Source organism: Anolis carolinensis, chromosome 3 (genome assembly GCF_035594765.1).
Source record: "Anolis carolinensis isolate JA03-04 chromosome 3, rAnoCar3.1.pri, whole genome shotgun sequence".
NCBI classification, from domain to species: domain Eukaryota; kingdom Metazoa; phylum Chordata; class Lepidosauria; order Squamata; family Dactyloidae; genus Anolis; species Anolis carolinensis.
In genome coordinates, this window is record NC_085843.1 from 173,050,237 (window position 1) to 173,060,931 (window position 10,695).

Genomic DNA, 10,695 nt, shown 5'->3' on the forward strand with positions numbered 1-10,695 from the left:
GTGATTTTTGTCTTGCATTTTATGTTAAATGTGCTTTGATTTGGATTTTAATCATATGTTTTATATTTTTCTATTGCTTAATTGTTTTATTGGATTTTCATTGCTGTTTTAATTATGTGCAGGCATTGAATTGTTGCCAATTTGTACGCCGCCCTGAGTCCCTTCGGGTGAGAAGGGCGGGATATAAATGTTGTAAATAAATAAATAAATAAATATTGTGGGTTACTTTGGGTCCCGTTAGGGAGAAAAGCAGGATATAAATAAAGATTATTATTATTAATTTATTATGACACAGCAAACAAGATAGATATGCTGGATTTCGTATCAGAAAATCACAAGTCGAACACTTCCCAAGTGTCTAGGACTGTGTGATGTACTTTCGGATGATGCGTGCAGATCCCAGTAGGGTGGCCTTTTGCAGTTGGTAGATCATGATTTTGTCAATGTCTATTGTTTCCAAGTGCCAGCTGAGATCTTTTGGCACAGCACCCAATGTGCCGATCACCACCGGGACCACCTGCACTTGTTTCTGCCAGAGTCGTTGAAGTTCAATCTTGAGGTCCTGATAGCGGCTGAGTTTTTCCTGTTATTTTTCGTCAATGCGACTGTCACCTGGGATGTGCCTCTGTTTGTAGTCTGCCTGTGCAAGTTTCTTACAGCAGCTGAGGATATGATCAATGGTTTCATCGGTTTCCTTGCTTCTCGGCCTTTTGGCTAAGATCAAGTGTAGTGTGTAGTTTCCTTGCACAGTCTGCATTTTGGGTCATCAGCTGATTTTTCGATCTTGGCTTTAATTGCATTTGTTCTGATGGCTTGCTCCTGAGCTGCAAGGATCAGGCCTTCTGTCTCCTTCTTCAGTGTCCCATTATTAATATCTGCATCACTGACATAGAAAAGAGCAGGAATTTTCTTGTCTCCACGTTTGGGCAAATAGCCACCGAGGTCCATTAAGACATCTTCAAGGTCATTTACAAATAGGTTGAACATGGTTGGTGTAAGTATGGAGGGCTATCTGACTGTTCTGGATACATATATTTTTTCTCGAAAGCTGGCCAAGATGCCACATTTGACTTTTAGGTTTCTGCTATGATATGAAGATTTAATAAGAAAATAAAATAGCAACCAAATAACATGAGGAAAGTTCTGGAAATGGAGTCAAAATATGGTTTTAGGTTATAAAAGCAACAAATAACGTGCCTTCCAGATATCTAGAATGTTTCTCAGCAAGGGAATAGGAACAAACTATGATTTGAAGTTGAGCAATTCTCTCTAAATGCAGCATGTGCCTTAGTAATAATGTTATTAGAATTAAAAAATAAGTTAGCCCATTATATACAAAATATATAACTTTCCCAATATTCCTAGCAGACTAATGAGTTTGTAATTCCCAAGATCAGCAGATTGAGCTTTCTTGTAGACTGGCACCACATTTGTTTGCTTTCAACTAACAAGGATTTTGCCAGAAATATTAATCTTGGAAAAGAGAGCAGCCAACAGTAGCGTCCACCAATGTTGATTAGTTTTAATAGGTTCATCAGGGATATGGTCTATACCTGGAGCTTTTCCATTTTTAAGACATAATTAAGTCAGAGATACTGAGTTCCAAGCAGGAACAATTGGGAGAGAATGACTTCCTGGGAATTATCAAGGACTGCAGTATTTGTAGAGATGGCTCTAAAATGATTGTCCCAAACTTGAGCTGGAACAACACAATTTAGAAGATTGAGAAAATAAAGCTCTTGAGACAAGCTGTCATTTTGCACATAATTATTACGTGAGGCATTCTACAACAATGGCACACTGTTGTGTTTTTGAGGCAGTGGGGTCTTACACTCATTTTTAAAATGAAAAGCAGCAGAAGAAAACAGCTGTACTGAAACGTTATATATACATCGTAGGCATTTATAACATCCCCCTCCTTCAACTGGCATTACTTTTCAAATCAAATTGTTTTCTTTAGATTGGTAGAGTCTGCATCAGAGCAGCAGAGTTTATTTATTACCTACATGCCTCAATGTTAGTTACAACAGATTGCTAAGATATTGTTACAGATCTTTTTAAAAGGTGCTTGATCAGAATTCAACACTGCCTTCATCAGATCTTATCTCCTATGGCCAATCTACAATAAAATTAGCTAGCTGATTTTGAATTACCGTATATACTCGAGTATAAGCCAACCCTAATATAAACCGAGGCATCTAATTTTACCACAAAAAACTGGGGAAACTTACTGACTCGAGTATTATCCGAGGGTGGAAAATGCAGCAGCTACTGGTAAACTTCAAAATGAAAATAGATCCCAATAAAATTATATTGAGGCATCAGTAGGTTAAAGATTTTTCAATATTTACCATATTTCAAAGAAAAACAGTAAACTAGCTCTGTAAGTGGAAAAGTAGGGTCAACAAAAACAATATAGTATTAACAATAGCATACTACTACTACTACTACTACTAATAATAATAATAATAATAATAACAACAACAACTTCATTTGTACCCTGCCTTATCTCCCCATGGGGCCGGCTACCAACATAGTAACAGGCAAACATTCAATGCCTACATAAACAATGCAGAGCTAGATATAGATCTATAATTATACATACTAATTTCACATATTCATTTCCCCCTGAAATGTTTGCAAATCCTCTCTCTATATATGTGCATTTCGCGTTAGCAATATTTGCAAGCCCTTTATATTTATGTTTATATCTATCTAGAAATCTCTGTGTGTGTGTGTATTTTCCCTGCAATATTTGCAAGCCCTACATATCTATATTCATATATATCTATGTAGACATCTCTCTGTATATAGATAATTATATCTGTATAGGATTTGCAAAGACTTGCAAACATATGAGGTGAAAATTCATATATAAAATAATGTATACACATAGATACAGATATACTGATATATTGAAATCTCTAGATATCTATATGTTTATAGGATTTGCAAACATATGAGGGGAAAATTCATATGTAAAATTAATGTAGATAGATAAATAGATACAAATAGAAATGTACATAGGGATTGCAACGGCTTTCAGGGGGGAAATGCCTATATATCTGTAGCAGAGATTAACAAATATTTCGGGGAAAATGTTTTTATAAGATTAATGGGTATATATATATATTCTTCTTCCTGACTTGCAAGGATTTCTTTCCCTTTTCAAAATATTCCCTTGGTTAAGAGCAAGGAAGGCTTTGGAAAAGAAAAAACTGATAGGTTCCACCAGTTGGAAGCTACCAAGGTATTTTATTCAATCAGCTGAATGTGATGCCAGCTAGTGATAATTCACCAAAGGAAGCTGAGATACAGTACAGTGCAAAACAGTTTATATACACAAACTCATTTGAATTCCCCGCCCTCCACCCCTGTTGCAGCCAGCTTTGCTGTGATTGGCTGGGCTCCACTGATGTCATGGACATGGACAAATTTCCTGCAGAGGCAGGACTGCAACATCCATCAGCCAATCAGAGAGCGTTTTCTGTTTCCAATGGTCAGCAAGGGGCCGGCTGACCAGGGAACAATGTTGTTGGAAATGGTCTTTATTTATTTATTTTATTTATTTTTCAAACTTATATGCCGCCACTCCCCTAGGGCTCGGGGTAGCTTACAAGAACCGGCTAAAATCAACAATTTAGAAATATCTTAAAACATCTTTAAAACATCTTTAAAAATATCTTAAAAACATCCTAAAAGCACCTTTTAAAACATCTAACAGAACTCAAAGGCCTTTGAGTGGATTATGAGGATCCCCAGCATGGGATAAACAAAGGAACATACATTGTCCCAGGACACTTTCATTGGCACAAAGATGTTGATAATATACTTTCCAGTGCCTCCGACACTGTTTCCTGTTTAATCCATAGCAGAAAAATATTGTCCATCCTGGGAGGATTAAAATGATTCAATGGCTGGGATAATAAAAAGGGGAATGTCATTGTCTTTTGGAGCAGGACATAGCCAACCCTTCAGGGGAACTGCTATACCAAGAGGAAGATGTCCATGTGGCTTATTCAAAGGACAGGCACTCCCTGTGCTGGATCCTGTTGTCCTTCTATGTAGCCAAAACTATTAGTCACAAATGCATGTGAATGTGTCCTGATTGATGCAAATTAAGCCTAGAAAAGACTTTGACTTGTTTTTCCAGGGCAGGAAAAGGTCACTTCAGAATTGAGTCGGTGGCAGACATTATCAATATTTTATACAATGCTCAAAGGTTAAACATACAAAAGGAATCCATGAATTGCGGGGGATTCAGTACTTCTGCAGACCTAAACCCATAGATGATTGGACACATACAGGAAGGACACATGGAGAGTGTAGAGGGCTCCGATCTCCCCTGGGTTTTTAATGGGAAACACGCACACATATGAGGAACAGTGGACATGGTAGCTAGATATCCACGGGTTTGAAAGATGTTGCTTTTTGTCAATGCGACTGTCACCTGGGATGGCAACATCAATGATCCAAACCTTTTTCTTTTCCACAACTGTGATGTCTGGTGTGTTGTGTTCCAGAACTTTGTCAGTTTGGATTCGGAAGTCCCACAGTATCTTTGCATGCTCATTTTCCAATACTTTTGCCCATTTGTGATCCCACCAGTTCTTTGCTGCTGGGAGGTGGTATTTGAAGCATAAGTTCCAATGGATCATTTGGGCTACATAGTTGTGCCTCTGTTTGTGAAGGAATCCATGAATTGCAGGGGATTCAGTACTTCTGCAGACCCAAACCCATAGATGATTGGATACATACAGGAAAGACACATGGAGAATATAGGGGGCTCCGATCTCCCTAGGGTTTCCATGGGAAGCACACACACATATGGGGAACAGTGGACATGGTAGCTAGATATCCACGGGTTTGAAAGATGTTGCTTTTCGTCAATGTGACTGTCACCTGGGATGGCAACATCAATGATCCAAACCTTTTTCTTTTCCACAACTGTGATGTCTGGTGTGTTGTGTTCCAGAACTTTGTCAGTCTGGATTCGGAAGTCCCACAGTATCTTTGCGTGCTCATTTTCCAATACTTTTGCCGGTTTGTGATCCCACCAGTTCATTGCTGCTGGGAGGTGGTATTTGAAGCATAAGTTCCAATGGATCATTTGGGCCACATAGTTGTGCCTCTGTTTCGGGGTGAAGGAAGGGAGGGAAACGAGAAGGAAAAAGAGTTTGCCTGGAGAGAGCAGGATCAGGAAACTGCTAAGGATTATGGTTTTTGTAGAACCCAGCTGTGACAGCAGGGAACAGCGATGGCAAGTCAGATTTGATATAGAGAGGCAAGTATAGGCCGAAAGGATTATTTTAGATTTTAGAAATATGTGCAGTGTTATGAAATATATTGTTTACTTTGCTTTTCCCTTTGCTTAACCTGTTAGCCATCCTGGGCCAGAGCATAGATATGTAAATGTTTATCACCCCAGCTTTAGACAAAAAGGCATTGGAATCCCATTGTTTGTGAGTCATTGCCCTGGAGCAGAGTCATTAGGCTGCTTGGTTTAGGCCGAGCAAAAGCCAAATGCCTTTTGTAACCTGGTTTCCAGTAGAAGTGTGTGTGAAAATTGTTCCTTCGTTTTTTTCATGCTGTCGCTTTGTGTCGACCAATCGTTTACACAAAACGACAGGTGCAGTTTCATACAAAACAACATGATAAGGAAAGCTGCACAGAACATTGTGCTGGTTTTCATTTTCTGCCACATGGCCTCCATGACTACAATTCATTTGCTCATGCATCAGAGAATGAGGTGGGGAGGTGATCTTTGGCCAATCAGAGGCCAAGGAATCACTGAAGTGGGCTGGGCAGGAAGTGTATATAAGAAGAGGACGGCACCAAAAGCGTCATTTGCTACCGTTGCTGGGCTGTGGGATGGTTGGGTTTTGCTGCTGTGCTGTCTCCGCTTGGCCTGGGGCTTGCCTTGGCTTGCTTGGCTGGTGGGCAGCTTGCCTTCTTTATGCCTTCTTTCCTCAGGTGAGGGCACTAAGTTGGGAATACTGGGGGATTTGGGGGTTTGGGGGTTTTTTTGGTGGGGAGGTTGGACTGGCTGGTGGGAGGCTACTGCTTGCCTCATTTTAAAAAGTTTTCCTTTTTCATTGGGTTCTTTCTTTCAATTCTAAAAAGGAAAAAAATCGCTAGAAATTGTGGGACAACAATTGTGCAAACATTTTAAAAGTTGGTGGGCTAAAAGGGGTCAATATGCCCTCAGTGTGTGGCGATTTTTACCCCTTTAGCCCTAAATCTGAGCGGGGGGCGAGCCCCTGAAGCCCTCCCATTGCTGCCAATGGCACAATTTTTTTTGTGTTTTTCATTAGCGAGATAAAAATTTGTGTCATATAGGTGGCCAATTTTTGTTAGAGTGACACTCAGCTTATGTTGAAAATGGAAGGCTGACCGGACTCTGTACCCGATAACTTTCATCAATGCCTCGAGGCTGTTACTAGATGGCGTGCCAGCAGGTTGAGGGTGAATCCAGCAAAGATGGAGATCCTATGGCTGAGTCGACCGGGCAGTGGGAATATCCAGTTGCCTACCCTGGATGGCGAGGCGCTATGCCCGTCATGATTGGTAAAGAGTCTGGGAGTCCTTTTGGACCCTCTGCTGATGATAGAAGCCCAGGTCTCCGCCATTAGTAGAACCGCCTTTTTTCACCTGAGGCAAGCTAGACAGCTGGCCCCCTATCTGTCAAGGAACGACCTAGCTACGGTGATCCAGGCCACGGTCATCTCAAGACTGGACTACTGTAACACCCTCTACATTGACCTTCCTTTGTCGGTGATCCGGAAGCTCAAGTTGGTACAAAATGCAGCTGCTCGACTTCTTGCGGAAGTCCCAATGAGATGTCATATAACACCAATCTTACTACAGCTGCACTGGCTACCAATTGAGCACCGGATGAGTTTCAAAGTCATGGTGCTTACCTTTAAGGCCTTACATGGTCTAGGGCCAATGTACCTGAGGGACCGCCTCACCCCCTACCAACCCCAGAGATCCCTCTGCTCTGAGGACCAAGATCTATTGGAAGTTCCCAATTTTAAGACCTTGCGTCTAACAGCAACTAGACGTAGAACTTTTATATCAGTGGTGCCATCACTCTGGAACACTCTGCCGCCTAAAGTTCGTGCCTTGCGGGACTTATCAGTCTTCTGCAGGGCATGTAAGACACACCTGTTTCGGCAGTCTTTTGATTTCCGCTATTGCTGCTTTTAAATTGCCCTGGGGGAGTGTTTTTAAGATTTTTTAAAAAGATATTTTAAAGATATTTTTAAATTGTTAGATTTTAGCCTTTCTTGTAAGCCGCCCCGAGCCCTAGGGGAGTGGCGGCATATACGTTTAAATAATAAATAAATAAATAAATACGAAAATGAGATGACACGAATGAAACTACACAAAACGAACAGCAATTTTATACAAATGCACAACACTAGTTTCCAGCATATTAGTTAGTTACCTATGCATACCTGCTATAAATCTATAAAATATAAAACCTTGATTAAATGTATACAGATATAACATGGAGAGGGGTCCTTGTTGTGGTTGTTAGTCCCTTTGCAAATTGGCCAAGATGTAACTTATTATATCATTCCAGCCTGGTGTCCTTGGCAAAACTATAAGTTCTCTAACTATAAACTATACTTTAACGGGGGGGGGGTCATGCTCGATGTGTGTGTGTGTGACTGGAGTTATAGTTTTAAAATGTACCTGTTCTGACTTACATACAAATTCAATTTAAAAACAAACCTAGACAACCTATTTTTTTAACTTGGGGACTGACTGTATCCATACCTTTTTCTCCTTGGAATAAATAAGAGCATAAAGCTGATGGTCACTGTCATTTCTTGTATCCATACAGAATGGATAAAGTAGCTGAAAAAACATTTCTGTAAATCAAAGAGCAGTCCATTATGTTTCATAAATTCCAGAAAGTGATATCACCCATAGACTCTCCAGAACCCACAGCCTTCAAAATTTATAAATCCACGCTAAGTTGCTTTTGGCCCAAAAAGATACCAGCAAAATTGAACCTCAGATAATTTGAATTTCTAATATGGAAACACTTTTCTTTCTTCAGTCAACTTAATGCTGGATATTTTGCTTCTAACTGAATGTCATTAGGTCCAACCCTAACATTAAGCTCTCATCTTAAAAGAAAAAAAAAGTTCAACAATGAATCAGGTATCCTCTATCTGAAAATTAGATTTAAGTGGGAAAATCTTACCAGTAATTATAATGAAGCTTTTAGCATTTGGTTGTAAAACATCCCAAATGCTAGATGTCCATAGTTATCCAGAATGCAGGCCCGGCCCAACATGGGACGCTAGCCCCGCGTTGGGCGCCATGTTCCCAGGGGTGCTATCAAGCCCCCTGGGAGGCGGGGCCCCACTTGGCCCCACCTCTGGCGCCCTGGCCCTGCCTCCTGCGCTGCGGGAGGCGTGGCCGCATGACGCAGGAGGCGTGGCCAAGTCTGGCCCCGCCTCCTGCAGCGCCCCCCCGCTGCAGCGGGCGTCCTTTTAGGCCATGGCCTGGAAGGATGCCCTCCGCAGCTTGGCTGGGACACGGTGCCCGCCATGGGAGGCATGGCCAGCCCCGCTTCCCGCGGCGGGCACCCTGTCCCAGCCAGACTGTGGCGGGAGTCCAGTCCTTCCAGGCCACAGCTGGACCTTCACCGCGGCCTGGAAGGACTGGATTCCTGCCGCAGAGTGCCTGGGACAGGGTGTGCGGGGTGGGAGGCGTGGCTAGCTCTGGCCCCGCCTCCTGCCGCGCGTGCCCTGGCCCCTCCTCCCGCGCCATGGGGGGGTGGGGTTAGGGCGCCCACGCGCAGCGTGGGAGGCGGGGCCAGGTCTGGCCACGCCTCCCGCGCCACCCCCGCTGTGGGGGGCGGGGTCAGGGCACCCGCGCGCAGTATGGGAGGCGGGGCCAGATCTGACAATGCCTCCCACGGCGCGGTGGGGGGGTGCAACAATTTTTTTGCATACCCCCGAAAGTTTCCTCGGGCCGGTCCTGCCAGAATGCTTATTTAGGCAATCAATAAAGTTGATAATAAAACTGTAAGGTCATTACTAGTATCCTCATTTATTTACCTGAAATAGTTTTCAATGTATATGCAGCAAAATTGTTCAAAGCAATCATAGGCTATCATTTGTAGCCAAGTATGATTGATTTCCAGAGTCTTGGTGGTGGATCTGAAAGTGACTGTAGCGACCTATTCTGGATACACATGGTCTTTCACAATGAGATTATAGATCTCCAGTTGGAAAGTGGTCACAACAAGGGTTTGTGTGATGTGCCTACCTCTTGGCACGTTTCTTTCTCCCTTTTGCTCTTATTCATGCCTCTTCAAAATCCATAGCACTGTTGGTTAAAATGTTGGTATTCTAAGTATCCTGCAACAACATCACATCAAAAGAACAAATATACTGACAGACTATCACTATTCTTATTTGCCTGTCCAGCAATGTTCCAGGAGATTATCCTTAAACGAAAATCTTCCTGGGGCCATAAGCATTATTCTGTAGGATTAATCAGATTTAGAGAACTTTCTTAATATCTTCTGATAAATGCATCCTCATGAGCTTTGGTATTAGAGGGCATCAGAGCTATCTGGGAATCACCAATAGAGACGTTAGCAGATGCAACTGAATTTTTCAGGCTAAAGGTGCTAAGATTAGTTGGGATAGTAAAAAAAATGCATGTTTTATATGAGTTGTTGATGCTCATTCAGAAGAGTGACTCTGTTCCAGCATTATGAGGTTTGCTTTACCAGGGATATCTTGACCAAATGTAATTGAATCTGAGGCTGCATCTCCTCTGCTAAAGTTATAAACCTGTTCATTGTTGAAATTTAGAATGCACAGGGGAACTGCAGTGCAATAAAGTAATCCAGATTGCTTTGTTTAGGTTGGTCCTTTTTTGCCCAGTCATGATAATGGCTGGGCAAAAAACACACTTGGGTCTTGCCCCCAACAGCAAGGTTCTTTGTTTCCACAAGAGTCTCTTATTCACAGAGAGAATAGAGGCATAGCACTAACCATCAACAACACACTTTACAAGCTATGGGTTCCTGGCTGCTACTAGTACAAACCAAGAGGTCAGCTATGAAGCAGTCCTGCTGTGTGACTAAATGCAGAAAGGCGTTAAAACTATAAAACTACAAGCTGAAGACTATGAAACAATAGGATTACATGATATAAAACAATAAAGCAATAAAACTTAGCAATAAAATCAAACAAACTGCAGAGGTTCTGTCAGAGCTACCACCTATCTGCTGAATTTCTGCTACAATGCACTTAAAACAAGGACAATGTTTGTATTAAATGACAGTTTTCCCCAAGTGTTACTGACAATTGGCTGCAATTTGGGGTAGGGTGGGGAGCTTTTTTTTCCATGTCAGGAGCAACTTGAGTAGGTTCTGGGGAGGGTGGGGAGCTGATGAAGAGCCTTGTGGCTTTGGAACATAGGTGTTATGGTTGAGCCTTATGGCTCCGCTACTGGGAGACGTGGTCGTAAGACTCCTCGGGAGTCAGATACTCTCGAGGAGCGAGAAAGGAAGCGGCTGCGGGATATCTTTGCAGAACCATCTGACGAGGATTCCTTTGAGGGTTTTACTGAGAGAATGGAGGAAGAGATGGTTAGCTCAGAGGAGGATGACATGGAATGGACTCGTGTGAGGGAGGATTTGGGTGCCACTGGCAATGA

At 42.3% G+C, this 10,695-nt stretch overlaps 1 pseudogene; it reads left to right on the forward strand.

The window, feature by feature from the left end:
* The first annotated feature begins 694 nt into the window (after positions 1 to 694).
* Positions 695 to 844, forward strand: LOC134298132 (U2 spliceosomal RNA; annotated as a pseudogene).
* Positions 845 to 10,695: the final 9,851 nt, after the last annotated feature.